This window comes from Emys orbicularis, chromosome 2, assembly GCF_028017835.1.
Source record: "Emys orbicularis isolate rEmyOrb1 chromosome 2, rEmyOrb1.hap1, whole genome shotgun sequence".
Lineage (NCBI taxonomy): Eukaryota > Metazoa > Chordata > Testudines > Emydidae > Emys > Emys orbicularis.
Window position 1 is genome coordinate 199,970,241 of NC_088684.1, and position 13,226 is coordinate 199,983,466.

Here is a 13,226-nt window from a genome sequence, read left to right on the forward strand (position 1 = left end):
CCAATTAACAATCACATCACATATGTACCTTAGTGACTTCAAAGGCATTACTGGAGGGCTTAAAGTTGACCACATGCATGTATGCAGGATTGAGGCCATAGTTTTAATAGGACAATTTTAAGAGTTAATAGACCTGCCACAGTATCCCTGACTCTTGATCATTGGAACAGCAGTGAGATAGTCATTTATGTTGAAGAGCTATCACTTATGATGTATTTGGGAGCAGTAGTTTTTATTAGAGAGTGTTAAAGTGGGGCTGAGTATATCGCCCTGAAAAACTGCAAATCCAGACTGAATTCTCAATTTGTAATTTTCTCTATGGGATTTTTAACAGCTCAGCAGTAAAACTGATTACTTACTGAGCAGACAGCAAAAGTTGATAATATCACAATAGAACTGCCACACATACAAATAGGATACCAGTTCTACCAATTATTCAAATTTTGATTTTTCTCTCCCCTGGAGACTATTACATACAATTTGTATGGAACATCTAGAGGTAGAATAAATAAACGTTTTCTATTAGCTCATGAAAAATAATTTTCTCCAGTAGTTTGTATGAGTATGATCAAGCTTTCATGGCAGGGAACCTGGCTTTGGTTTCCTAGCATTAAATTTAGTAGGCAGTCGGTTACCATATACATCGACGATTCTGTCGAAAAATTAAGGAGACACTGTCAGGCTTAAAAGGAACTGTATATGTATAATTAGGCAGGCCAAAAAAGAATTTGAAGAGCAACTAGCCAAAGACTCAAATACTAACAGCATTTTTTTTTAAGTACAGTACATCAGAAGCAGGAAGCCTGCTAAACAATCAGTGGAGCCACTGGATGATCGAGAGGCTAAAGGAGCACTCATGGAAGATTAGGCCATTGCAGAGAAACTAAATGAATTCTTTGCATCAGTCTTCACTGTAAAGGATGTGAGGGAGATTCCCACACCTGAGCCATTCTTTTTAGATGACAAATTTGAGGAACTCTCCCAGATGGAGAAGGTTTTGAAACAAATTGATAAATTAAACAGTAATAAGTCACCCAGACCAGATGGTATTCACACAAGAGTTCTGAAGGAACTCAAATATGAAATTGAAGAACTAATAATTGTGGTGTGTAACCTATCACTTAAATCAGCTTCTGTACCAGATGACTAGAAGATAGCTAATGTAACACCGATTTTTAAAAAAGGCTCCATAGGCAATCTTTCAATTAGAGGCCAATAAACCTAACTTCAGTATCAGGGAAGGACAAGACATTAGAGATGGGAAAGATCTGTCAGGTCACGTAGTCCCCACCACCATCACTATCCTGCCAGAGTAGGATTGTTCCCAAGGGTATAATTTAATGTCCCTTCCCTTTAAAATATCCTCTTTTCTTGTTGTGTTCATTCATTCCTTTAGTTTTATTTGTTAAGCTTGCCTTTTTTTCTTCCCTCAGAATTTCACTCATTTTTATAATCCTCTATTCTTCTCTTGCTCAAAGGTCATCCTGACTTCAGAAGCTTAACTTCCACTAGAAGAGCAGATTTATTCTCTTGGATATAAAAAGTAATGTTGCCAAGATTAATCCGCAAAAAGAACAGGAGTACTTGTGGCACCTTAGAGACTAACAAATTTATTAGAGCATAAGCTTTCGTGGGCTACAGCCCACTTCTTCGGATTAATCCGGTTTCCCCTGCTAGATTACGAAACCTCCTAAACTCAACTGCTAGGAACGACTAAGCAGCAGTATTCTGCAGGGAGACAGGGAATCTCACTGTGCTTTACTATTTGGTGTTTTCATTCCTGCTTGACAGGGAAGTTTGATAGACAAGAGACACTTCAACAATCTGACTGCCATTTACTCCAATGACATTTTCTGTTTCAGTTAAGCAGCAGCATTTCTGAACATATAGCACCTGCCAAAGAGAGGGGGGAAAGGGCAGCATCTAAAAACCAGTCATTGATGAACAATTTAATCTCTTACCAAAAGAAGTGTTGTGGCTGTTGTTGGACAGATTATGTTGTTGCATAAAATATTAATGGTATCAAAAGTGATGATAAATAGGCTGTCCCTGGGAAGTGTGGGGAGGAGGGAGGGATTGAACCTAATCAGAGATACAAAACTGAAGGAAAACTGTTTTATGACACACAAAAGCAATTCACCGTAGAAGTCCTATAAAATCAGTACAGTACACAACCTTGTGATATTCTAGTTTGATCAGGTTACCGTAGTATGGCCTTTAATTACAGCAGTCATTGCCAGTGATCATTACAGTTGGAACTGTGCAGTAACTAAGGCTCTAAAATGATGAGCTGTTACTATTTAAGAACTGCTCAGACATCAAAGTCTTTGAAAAAGATAAAAAAACAAAGGGCTAAGAGAATAAAAACTCAAGATCTAATGGCTAAATTTCTTCAATAGTCTCAGGTAACTGAGAGTTGCTGCAGCCTTTTGCAACTGTGCTGCTGGTGCAGCTAAAGAAACTTCCATTCCCTCCCCCCCCATCTGTGAATGAATGAAGAAAAAATCATATTAAATTACTATCAAACTCTGATATTATGATGTGCAAGATACAATAGTAAAATGGAGGACTTGATGGAATCTAAAATTATAATTATAATGTATACAACAGGGAAGTAAGTTATAAGTGATACAGCTTTGGACAAAATGCTGTAAATTTCAACTACAGATTTTATTGCATGGGCAACCCTGTTAGGAAAAAAAAAGGGGGGTTGCATTCTTATTGACTTCTTTTAATTTAAGTGATAAAGTGAAGAAGTAAGGCTACTGTTTCCAATCAAGCATGCTTATGATATCAAGTTAGCAAAATACCACTGAAAGAGGCAGTAAATAAAAGGAACTGAGACCAAATAGCATGTTTATAAGGACACTTGACCACAGAGTGGAGTAATCAGAAGGGAGAAGGATCTGATGAGGAGCAGGGGTACCAGGGCTGCTTGGGCAAAGAGATTGTGATGAGGAGCCACAAAGGGAAAGTAGGATTGGAAAAATTGGAGGAGGAGGCCAGCGAGAGAGATTGGAACTGGGAGCCACTGGAGACAGGGAGCATGGATGGGAGGAGTGACTATAGGCTACGGTGAGGGAGAGACACAGATCAGAAGAACAGCGGAGAGGAGAGAATTGGGCCTGGCTAGGCAAAAAGACTAGGAACAAGGAGTGTGATGACTGCGACGAGAGGCCTGAGGAGTTGAGACTAGCACTGGCTAGCTGAGGAGAATGGTGCTGGGACAAGGAATGAGACGTGGGGAAGAGACAGGACTGAGACAGGTCCAGGTTGGAGGTGGACACACCACAATGGGTCATGCTTGGGTGGAATGAGCAGAAGAGTCTCCACCCACTAGAGCACACTCCCTCAGCAGCTTGTAGTGGATCCCTAAGATTCCTGAGTCTCGCCATTCCTCTACTGTCAGCAAATATCTTTGAAACCGACTGGCAAAGTTTCCCATCCCCCTCTAATTCTGGTCCACTGAGAACAAACACCTACACCTGCTATCAGTTTCTCTGGTAGCTGAAGTGACAGAGGTCTGTGTGCTGGATCTAAAGGTTCCGACGCTGATGATGAACCACATGGGGGTCAATATAATGCTGCATGATGGAATTTCTGATTTCAGTCTTCTCTTTTAAAAACCTAGGAAATTACACATGTACACACATGCACACAGTCACATTAACAAAATATTAAGATTGCAAAGTCAAGCACTCGGAAGTTAGGAAATGCCAGAATTAAGGTGGCACAAGAAAGGTGGGTTTCTCTTTCTGTATGCATTGTGATATAGTCTTTAAGATTCACAGAGTGATTATTATATCCATTTGGGAGGTTTTTTTTTTTTTTTTTTTTTTACAAAACTGTGTGGGGGAAAGGGTTGGTTTTGACAAAAACATTTTGCCAAAAAAAGTTTTGAAATTGTTGAAATGTGGTCTTTTGACATTTTTTAAAACAAAAAAGTTCAATTTTCAGGTAAAAATTACTTTTCATTTTGAAATGTATGTTAGAGTATAGTAAAAAATATTTTAAAAATAGAAATTAAAAAGGCTGAAGTTAAAGCAAAGCATTTTGAAGTTATTATGAAACATTTTGATTGACTCAGTTCAATTTGTTTTTTAATTTTGATTGCTTAGTGAAATTTTGAGAGATTTTTACCTGTCATCATAGAATATCAGGATTGGAAGGGACCTCAGGAGGTCATCTAGTCCAACCCCCTGCCCAAAGCAGGACCAATCCCCAGACAGATTTTTGCCCCAGATCCCTAAATGCCCCCCTCAAGGATTGAACTCACACCCCTGGGTTTAGCAGGCCAATGCTCAAACCACTGAGCTCTCTCTTCCCCCCCCCCCTCCCCCCATGATTTGGGATAGAAAATTTTTCAAAATCTCAAACTCTTTTAGAACAGGAAAACTATTGCCTGCCCAGCACTAGCGAATATTTATTATTAATAAATTACTAGAATGCTAGACTCTTGTTGCCCTTCCACATGTATGCTGAAAAGCTGAAAATGCACAGAAAGCCTCTTCCTTTCCTATCACCAACAAGATAATAAAAGAACCAACCAGAAATTAAAGCAAGCATTCCTGAGTCCCAGTTCAGTGCCCTATCTACTGGGTCATGTTGTCTCTCATATAAGCCATCTTCGACAAATCATGATGACTTTGAGACTCATCAGTGTGCTAACAGGAAATTAATTGAGATTCATTATTTCTCTTCTCTAAAATGTTGACACATGGTTCAAATGGGGATAATTACAGAATGTGTATTGATAGAAATACAACACAAGTTAGTAAAAATAACAGGAGAACTTGTGGCACCTTAGAGACTAACAAATTTATTAGAGCATAAGCTTTCGTGGGCTACAACCCACTTCTTCGGATGCATCCGAAGAAGTGGGTTGTAGCCCACGAAAGCTTATGCTCTAATAAATTTGTTAGTCTCTAAGGTGCCACAAGTACTCCTGTTATTTTTGCGGATACAGACTAACACGGCTGCTACTCTGAAACACAAGTTAGTGAGTGGTTAGGTAACATGCAATTGTGGGATGTGGAGTAGGTTGCTGATTCATATTCAGTTCAGGATGGTAGGGACTAATAGTTGTTAATATCTCAGGGCTTGTTTACACAATGAGTTACTGTGTGGCTAACTGGGGTATGTATCTACAGTGCACCAACTTGCTGTCTAGTAACATCCCATGTGGATACTGCTACAGCATGACAGTCCCAGAGTGCAGTCTGGGGTACTCCTACTTGAAAGTGCAGTCACTAAGGGCTTGGCTACACTTGCGAGTTAGAGCGCATTAAAGCAGACCTGGGTGCCCTAACTCATGACATGTCCACACTGGCAAGTCACGTAGAGTGCCCAGACTCCACGGCTGGAGCGCTCCTGGTAATCCACCTTGACGAGAAGCATAACGCTTGCTGTGCCCCGGCTGGAGTGCCACGGCGCCAGTGTGGATGCCCTGGTCTATTAATAGGCTCTGATTGGCCTCCAGAAGTGTCCCACAATGCCTGTTCTAGCCATTACGGTCATCACTGGTCATGCCCTGCCCTCAGGTGATCAACCGTCGGACCCACCCTTTAAATTCTCTAGGAATTTTGAAAATCCCCTTCCTGTTTGCTCAGCCAGGCGTGGAGTGCTCTCAGCAAATCTTTCCAGGTGACCACGCCTCCACGTGCCAGGCAATCCCCAGTATGGAGCAATGGCGAGGTGCTGGACCTCATCAGTGTTTGGGGGAAGGAAGCAGTCCAGTCCCAGCTGCAGGAATACCTTCAGGCAGATATCAAGGGACATGATGGAAAGGGGCCATGACCGGGATGCACTGCAGTGCAGGGTTAAAGTGAAGGAGCTGCAGAATGTCTACCACAAAGCCCGTGAGGCAAACCGCCGCTCCGGTGCTGCCCTCGCGACCTGTCATTTTTACAAAGAGCTGGATGCAATACTTGGGGGCGACCACACTTCCACTCCGAAGACCATCATGGACACTTCAGAGCCCAGTTCAACAAGGCAGCAGGAGGAGGAAAGCGTGTGCGAGGGTGCTGAGGAGGAGGAAGACAGCCCGGCATTCCTAGATGCATGCAGCCAGGAGCTGTTCTCAAGCCAGGAGGAAGGTAGCCAGTCGCAGTAGACGGTGCTTGGGGAAGAACAAACACCAGAGGTGGTGCCCGGTAAGCGGCTTTTATTTTGGGAAGGAAGTTGTTCGGTGCGGGCTCTTGGGACAAGGAGGGTTAGGGCTGCATGCATTCCTAGATGCGAAATAGGGCACTGATGTGCTCTCTCACATCGCGGTAATCGGTCTCAGTGATCTCTTCAAAGGTCTCATGCAGAAGCTGGGCAATCCACTTGCACAGGTTCCTTGGCAGAGCTACTGTGCTCCTTGTCCCAGTAAGGCTAACATGTCCAAGCCACTGTGCCGTGAGGGGTGGGGGGACCATTGCTGCACATAGGCAAGCTGCATATGAGCCAGGGTGGAAGCCGCATTGTAGTAGAAGACCCTCCCTTGCTTCCCAGGTCACCCTCAGCAGCGAGATATCTTCCAGGACAAACTCATCCTGTAGAAAATGTGGGGAAAGTGTTCAGTACAGGGGCCCCCTGCAGCTGTTGGCTCTCCCCAAGGCACAGAACCCCAGAGGACAGTACGGCCATGAAACAATCAGTCCCCTTTGCCCCTGTGCTTACTCACCATTTTGGGGCTCCTGTAGGTTATGTGAGCTTGCTTTGGGACAGACAATTTCTACTATTGTGTAGACTGTGCTTGTCTTGAAGTATGGCCGAATCATTGCTCTGTCTGGTGTGAACAATGCTGCCTCTGTTAAGTGTTGCATTTTGGCTTTACAGATGCAACCGTGAGATACCAGCCGTCCTTGTTATCAACGGCTGAAAGACTCCAAAGAATCAGGAAGTGGCCACGTAGAAGCAAAGAGGACATGCTGCATGAAGTAATGCAGCAGTCCCTTAATGAAAATCAAAAAGTCATTCAGCACCTGCTCAGCCTGTAGTTGAACCATTCCTGGCTGCTGTCAAGGCTCCCTGTGTAGGGTTTCATGAGCCACGGCATTAAAGGGTAAGCGGGGTCTCCAAAGATCACAATGGGCATTTTGACTTCCCCTACGGTGATCTTCTGGTCTGGGAAGAAAGTCCCAGCTTGCAGCTTCCTGAACAGGCCTGTGTTCCAAAAGATGTGTGCGTCATGCACCTTTCCGGACCAGCCTGCGTTAATGTCAGTGAAACCCCCATGGTGATCCACAAGCGCCATAGAGAAATACCCCTTCCGATTTATGTACTCGGAGGCTAGGTGGGCTGGTGCCAGAATTAGAATATGTGTCCCATCTATCGCCCCTCCGCAGTTAGGAAAATCCATTTGTGCAAAGCCATCCACAATGTCCTGCATGTTATCTGGAGTCACGGTTCTTCTGAGCAGGATGTGATTAATGGCCCTGCAAACTTGCATCAACACGATTCCAACAGTTGACTTTCCCACTCCCAAACTGGTTAGCGACTGTCTGGAGTTGCCAGCTTCCAGATTGTAATAGCCACTTGCTTCTCCACCGGCGGGGCAGCTCTCAATCTCGTATTCTTGTGCTGCAGGATGGGGGCGAGCTCAGCCCACAGTTCCCATGAAAGTGGCTTTTCTCATGCAAAAGTTCTGCAGCCACTACTCGTCATCCCAGATGTGCATGACAATGTAATCCAGGCCTGCACAACTCGTAAAGCGGCGAGGGCCATATTACTCCAAAGAAAACAGCTGAGGGCCGAAACCCCCCGACCCGCCGAACCCGCCCCCCCAGCGCCACCCACCCCGCAGAAACAACCCCCCCAGAGCTGCCGAAACACCCCCCCCCAGCGCCGCCTGCCCCACGGAAACAAACCCTCCTTCCCCAGCGCCGCCCTACCGAAACAGCGGTATTGAACCTTGGTAATATGTTATAGCGGGCCCCTAAGGTAGTATAATTAAGGTAAAAGAAAACTGTCTTTTTGCTAGAAGTAGAATAAGATCTCCCCCCCCCTCCCATTTTGTAGTCAATTGCCCTGTTGAATGAATGAGGGGTGAATGAGGAAGGTGGGGAAGGCAGCACCTCCAGACAGCTGCAACCCTTGGAGAGGGGCTGGGAGCCAGATCAGTAGAACAGGTCAGCCACCAACTCGCCGCTCGCCTCCTCAGCCCCCCACCGCCCCGGCTCACCTGCCCCCCCGCCACTGCCCACCCGCTCGCCTCCTCAGCCGCCGGCTCACCTGCCCCCCTGCCACTGCCCGCCTGCTCACCTCCTCAGCCCCCCGGCTCGCCTACTCACCCCCCATCACTGCCCGCCTGTTCACCTCCTCAGCCCCCCAGCTCGCCTACTCACCCCCCACCACTGCCCGCCTGCTTGCCTCCTTAGCCTGCCCCCGATGCCGGCCCACCTGCCCCCCCGCCACTGCCCGCCCGCCTCCTCAGCCCCCCTCCCTCACCCGCTGCTTGCCTACTCACCCCCCGCGGGCCGCACAGTGAGCCCACGCGGGCCGCATGTTGTGCAGGCCTGATGTAATCCCACCACTCAGTGCTTGTTTGCCGAGCCCAAAAGCGGCGTTCCACTGCGGTGAGCATGTCCATGAATGCCACAAGCAATCTCGTGTCGTAAGCATTATGTGAGTCGACACCATCGTCGGACTCCTCACTGTCAGTTTGTAGCTTAAGGAGTAACTCGACTGCCATTCGTGACGTGCTGGTGAGACCCATCAGCATATTCCTCAGCAGTTCGGGATCCATTCCCGCAGACCGAAAGGGAAGACAGAGCGCGCAGTACAAAAAACATTGAAAGATGGCACCAAATGTGGACGGAAGCACAGGGATTGCTGGGATGCGAAGCAATGCATCATGGGGCGTTGGGACAGGACCCAGAATGCCCCGCACCCCCCCAGCCTCTTCCCACAAGCCACAGTGCCAGAATGGGAAGAGATGCTTTGTGGGATAGCTGCCTTAATGCACCACTCCCAATGCCTCTGCAAGTGCCTCAAATGTGGCCATGCCAGTGCGCTTGCAGCTGGCAGTGTGAACACACGGCAGCGCTTTCCCTACTGTGCTCTCTGAGGGCTGATCTAACTCACAGCACTCTACATCTGCAAGTGTAGCCATGCCCTAATCCACACACCAGGACTTTCACTGCGCTGTGGCAGTGTCCACACAGGACATTACTGCCTTGCAAACTGGTGCACTGTAGATTCACATCCTGGCTTGCTGCGCAGTAACTTGCTGTGTAGACAAGCCCTCATCAGTGAACCATGGGAAAGATGAAAGTTGCTTCAGTCCAGTTTCTAGTGGATAGTTCACAAAACCCAAACATTGTATTTGGCACCTAGTTTCACAACTAAGGTGAGGCAGGGATGAGTGAGGTGTAACTTGCACTGCTGGTTTCTGCTTGGTGAATAAGTAGGATAAGTAGGGAAATCCTGCTGTCTATCTGGCACCTTTCACAAATATTAAGTATGCAGACATCTCTTTAAACAGAAAGACCTTTAACCCATGTATAAATAAGAGCAGAACTAATTATTTACATTGGGGTAGATTCTGAGACCTTTATGTCAGGACTTTTTGTGGAGGAACATGAATAAAGGTATTGGAATCTAGCTTGTTATGAGTCGTTCATTTCCCAGAAATTTAGCAGAAATTTGAAGATGAAAAGGACTCAGGTTCAGCTACCCTTGCTGACACTGAATAATACCTTATTCCACTGAAATAAATGGAACTATTCACTCAGCATCAGATAGGATGGCAGAATGTGGCCTCAGACAAGTAAGAATTCCATTTATTTATTTAAATTCAAACTCTTCAGTGATATCTACCTATTCGTCTCCCTTTACTCAATGCAGCGCAGAGTGCTGACAGGCATGAAAACTTTTTTTCCAGTAATCACCAACTCGAGAGAGACATTTAATTCATTACAAAGAGCAAACTACAAGGGCTGTGCTGAAATCCTGAGTTTAATGAAATTCTATTGCCAATAGGCGTGTAATGTTTCTTATGCAAATCAGCTTAACTATGAGTTCTTCACTGTCAGCATCACTGAGCAGGCAATTTATTTTCTGGAAAAATGAAGTCAGCAGAGCATTTGTAATTGTGTGATAGCTGACTAGATAATAGACAAGCCCAAACTTGGCTCAATGATCCTAAGTACTCCCCTAAACTCCATGAACACTGTACAAGACAAAACCTAACCCAATTTAATCTACTTGTGACAACAGATGAAGTGAAGCAGCTTACAAAATGAAACAATTAAAGCAGATTAAATTTAAACTAACTCTTCTGTCTGGAAATTGTTTACCTACTTTGTCACAAGTAATTCCTAAGGTTACAATAATTGAAGGAGTTTAGAGAGGAAAAAAATCTTTGCATTTCTGTTTGTTCATTGTGTTGATTTAACACAGCACTTTGTGTGTAATCTGTTCCACTATCTCTCCTGCACAGTTAGGTTAGTCAATTTCCTGGGTTATGTGGGTTTTACTCATAACATGGAAAAATAGGCTTTAAAAAAATACAGTAATTGTAAAATCACTAAAATTGGTAAGAGTTTCAGTGGCAGGTGAAGGTCATGAAACTACTTTTGTTGTTGTTGTTGTTAAATTGAGTAGATTACATCCCTTCAAATACACCAGAAAATCCAATTTACGCAGCCAGCAAGATATGCAGATAAATTAAATGCAAGATATTTCAATGAATCAGGACCAAATTCCACTCTGTTACACTAGAGTAATTCCATTGAGTATCATCATGTGCAGGAATTTGTATCAAAGGGTTAATTCAGAATCTTCCAGCAAAGGTTTGCAGCCAGCTTCTCTTAGTTAAACCAATCTGTATTCAAAGTAATTCTGTGCAGCCATTCCAGACTCACACTGTAGTAAATGAGGGCAGAATTTGGCTCTTGCCAAAAAGACAAGCTTTGTGCTTTGCTCTGAATGCTACCAGAGGTACTACAGTGGGCGCTCAGATACTACAGTGACAGTAAAAAATAAAATCAACTAACTAAATAAAACCCTTAGATGGCCAACAGAGAGAGAAACCCCCAAAAGGGGTTGGGAAAAGGTAGAGCCTTAGATCTGTCCTCTCTTTACTCCCCCATGATGAAGATGCAGACAGACAGTGCGTGCACTCAGCATGTTGTTATATTGATAAGGATCCTTCTAGCTCCCCCAGGTATAGTGTCTACTTCAAGCTAAATGCCTCCTAGAGCTGCAGCCACTGTGCAGTCCCTCTTCACTTCTCCCAGTGCTACAATAGGCTTAAAACCACAATTAAAAATATACATATACAACCTTTAGGCACAACCCTGGCCAATTGTGGCCGCATCAGCTGCCCCACTTCAGGAGCAGCCCTAGGAGGTCCTGTGCCTCAGAGATACACCTTTGAGTCACAATTCCCTTTTGCTTCCTCTCACTCTGGAAAGAGGGGTGAAGATACGACTTGCTGCTAGAAATGCTATAACAGCAACAAAGTATGACACCCCCGTGCTGGCTGATGTACTGGGGGGACCAACATTACCTATTCCCTGCCCACCTGCTCTGAGAGGGAGCAAAAGCAGGTACACAGCACCTGCTTACCCCTGCCCACCCAAGGCTCCAGTAGCCCCAGCAAGGATTTAAAGAGGGTTCTTAATCCTGTTCCCCTACAGATGTGTAGTCCAAGACTCAATCCTACCTTTCCTGTTATAATCTCCTAGTCTGGTCCTTTGATCATTTAACTGTAAAAGGCATGATTGAATGAGTTTTGGATAGGAACAAAAAATGTCCCTGAGAGTCAGTACTTGTTTTTAATAGTCTCCTTTTCAAGATGTATACATGCCACAATTGACTAACCATCTGACCTTATGATGGTCCCCCTTCATCCTTTCTCACTCCACCACCTCACTTGTTACATCAATTTTCAAATTAGATTATAAATTCTTTGGACCAGGGGCCATGTCTGTTCATTTTTTTCAAGTGCCTACCACACTTTGGTGGCAGCAAAATACTTAAACATTTTCTTGTGTTTTGTAATCATAATGTGTAGTGTAAAAATACACCATTTAGTTCCTACTGGGAATTAGTTACAGTCACTAAACTCTATATTACATTTCATTGCAGGGGGGTTTTGTAATTAAAGCCTTGTGCAACAAGGTGTCAATATTATCAATAAGAAATTCTTTGCTTTTGAAAAGAAAAGCAAAAAATACCAGAAAGTTAGCTCTATTATTCATTATATCACAGTGGGTTTTTTTTAAAATATATTTGTCACACTTCAGAATCAATATGCACAAGTTTCTTATCTCAGCTGCACATCTCAGGATATTTTTAGCCTAATATTTCCATGACAACAATGAAAGGAATGGTCAATTTGAGAAGAAGGCTGTGTTGGAACTGTGTAGCCTGAGAATTCAAGACAGGAGTAGATGTAGGCTCCAAATGCTTAAGTTCTCTCCCAATTACCCATTACACTACCATACTGTTCTATGTTGCTGTTATTTTTTATGATCAAAGTTGAATTGATTCTGGATGATTAAGAGATGTGCACATTATGTTTTCACACAACAAAGACTGTTCACTGCTGTCATATTACAAATACTGTAATGCAAATCAAAGGAGATGGGAAATTACTAACACAGATCACATTAGGGCTGATGATTGTTCCTCTCCTTAACATACTGTACTGACCACCACTGCAGAGTAACACTGACTGGTGTTGGGATACACTTTTAGATACTTGCTAATATTGCCTGTGTATCAAGAGTTTGAGGGTAAGTGTTGTAGGTGCTTCAAACTCTGGGCTTTCCAGGCTCTGCCTCCAGGTAAATGAAGGAAAGTTCTTTACTAGGCCTGGCAGACAAGACAGGTGCAAATACCCTAGGTACATGTCTGAAGGGTTAGTGACAGAGAGACTGTACTGAGAATTACCAAACCTTAGTGCAATGCTTAAGGCTCAAAAGAAGGGTGTAAGCCTCTATTTTCTTCTCAGGGTTCCTTCTGACTAGTACTCAAAATACCTCTAAGTCTGCCACATTTTCTGGTGGAGACATAGTCTTAAGGTCTGATTAACTCTGTTACTCCAGTTTAAGGCAGTGTAACTCCACTGAAAGCAAGGAAGAGACACGGCAGAAAGTTGGTGCAAAGTAGTGGAGAATGAGGTCTATAGAACTTTGGTCTCATGGACCTGGCCTCAGGTCCCCCTTTGGCATTTGTGGCATCATTCATATGGTCGTCATTTTGGGTCCTCTCCACATTGCCATCCTGCTGCT

The 13,226-nt window shown here is 44.4% G+C and overlaps 1 protein-coding gene across 1 annotated transcript in view; it reads right to left on the bottom strand.

The window, feature by feature from the left end:
- HECW1 (HECT, C2 and WW domain containing E3 ubiquitin protein ligase 1) overlaps positions 1-13,226 on the bottom strand; it is a 283,590-nt gene that overhangs the window by 193,299 nt on the left and 77,065 nt on the right. The gene's annotated exons all lie outside the window — the stretch shown is intronic.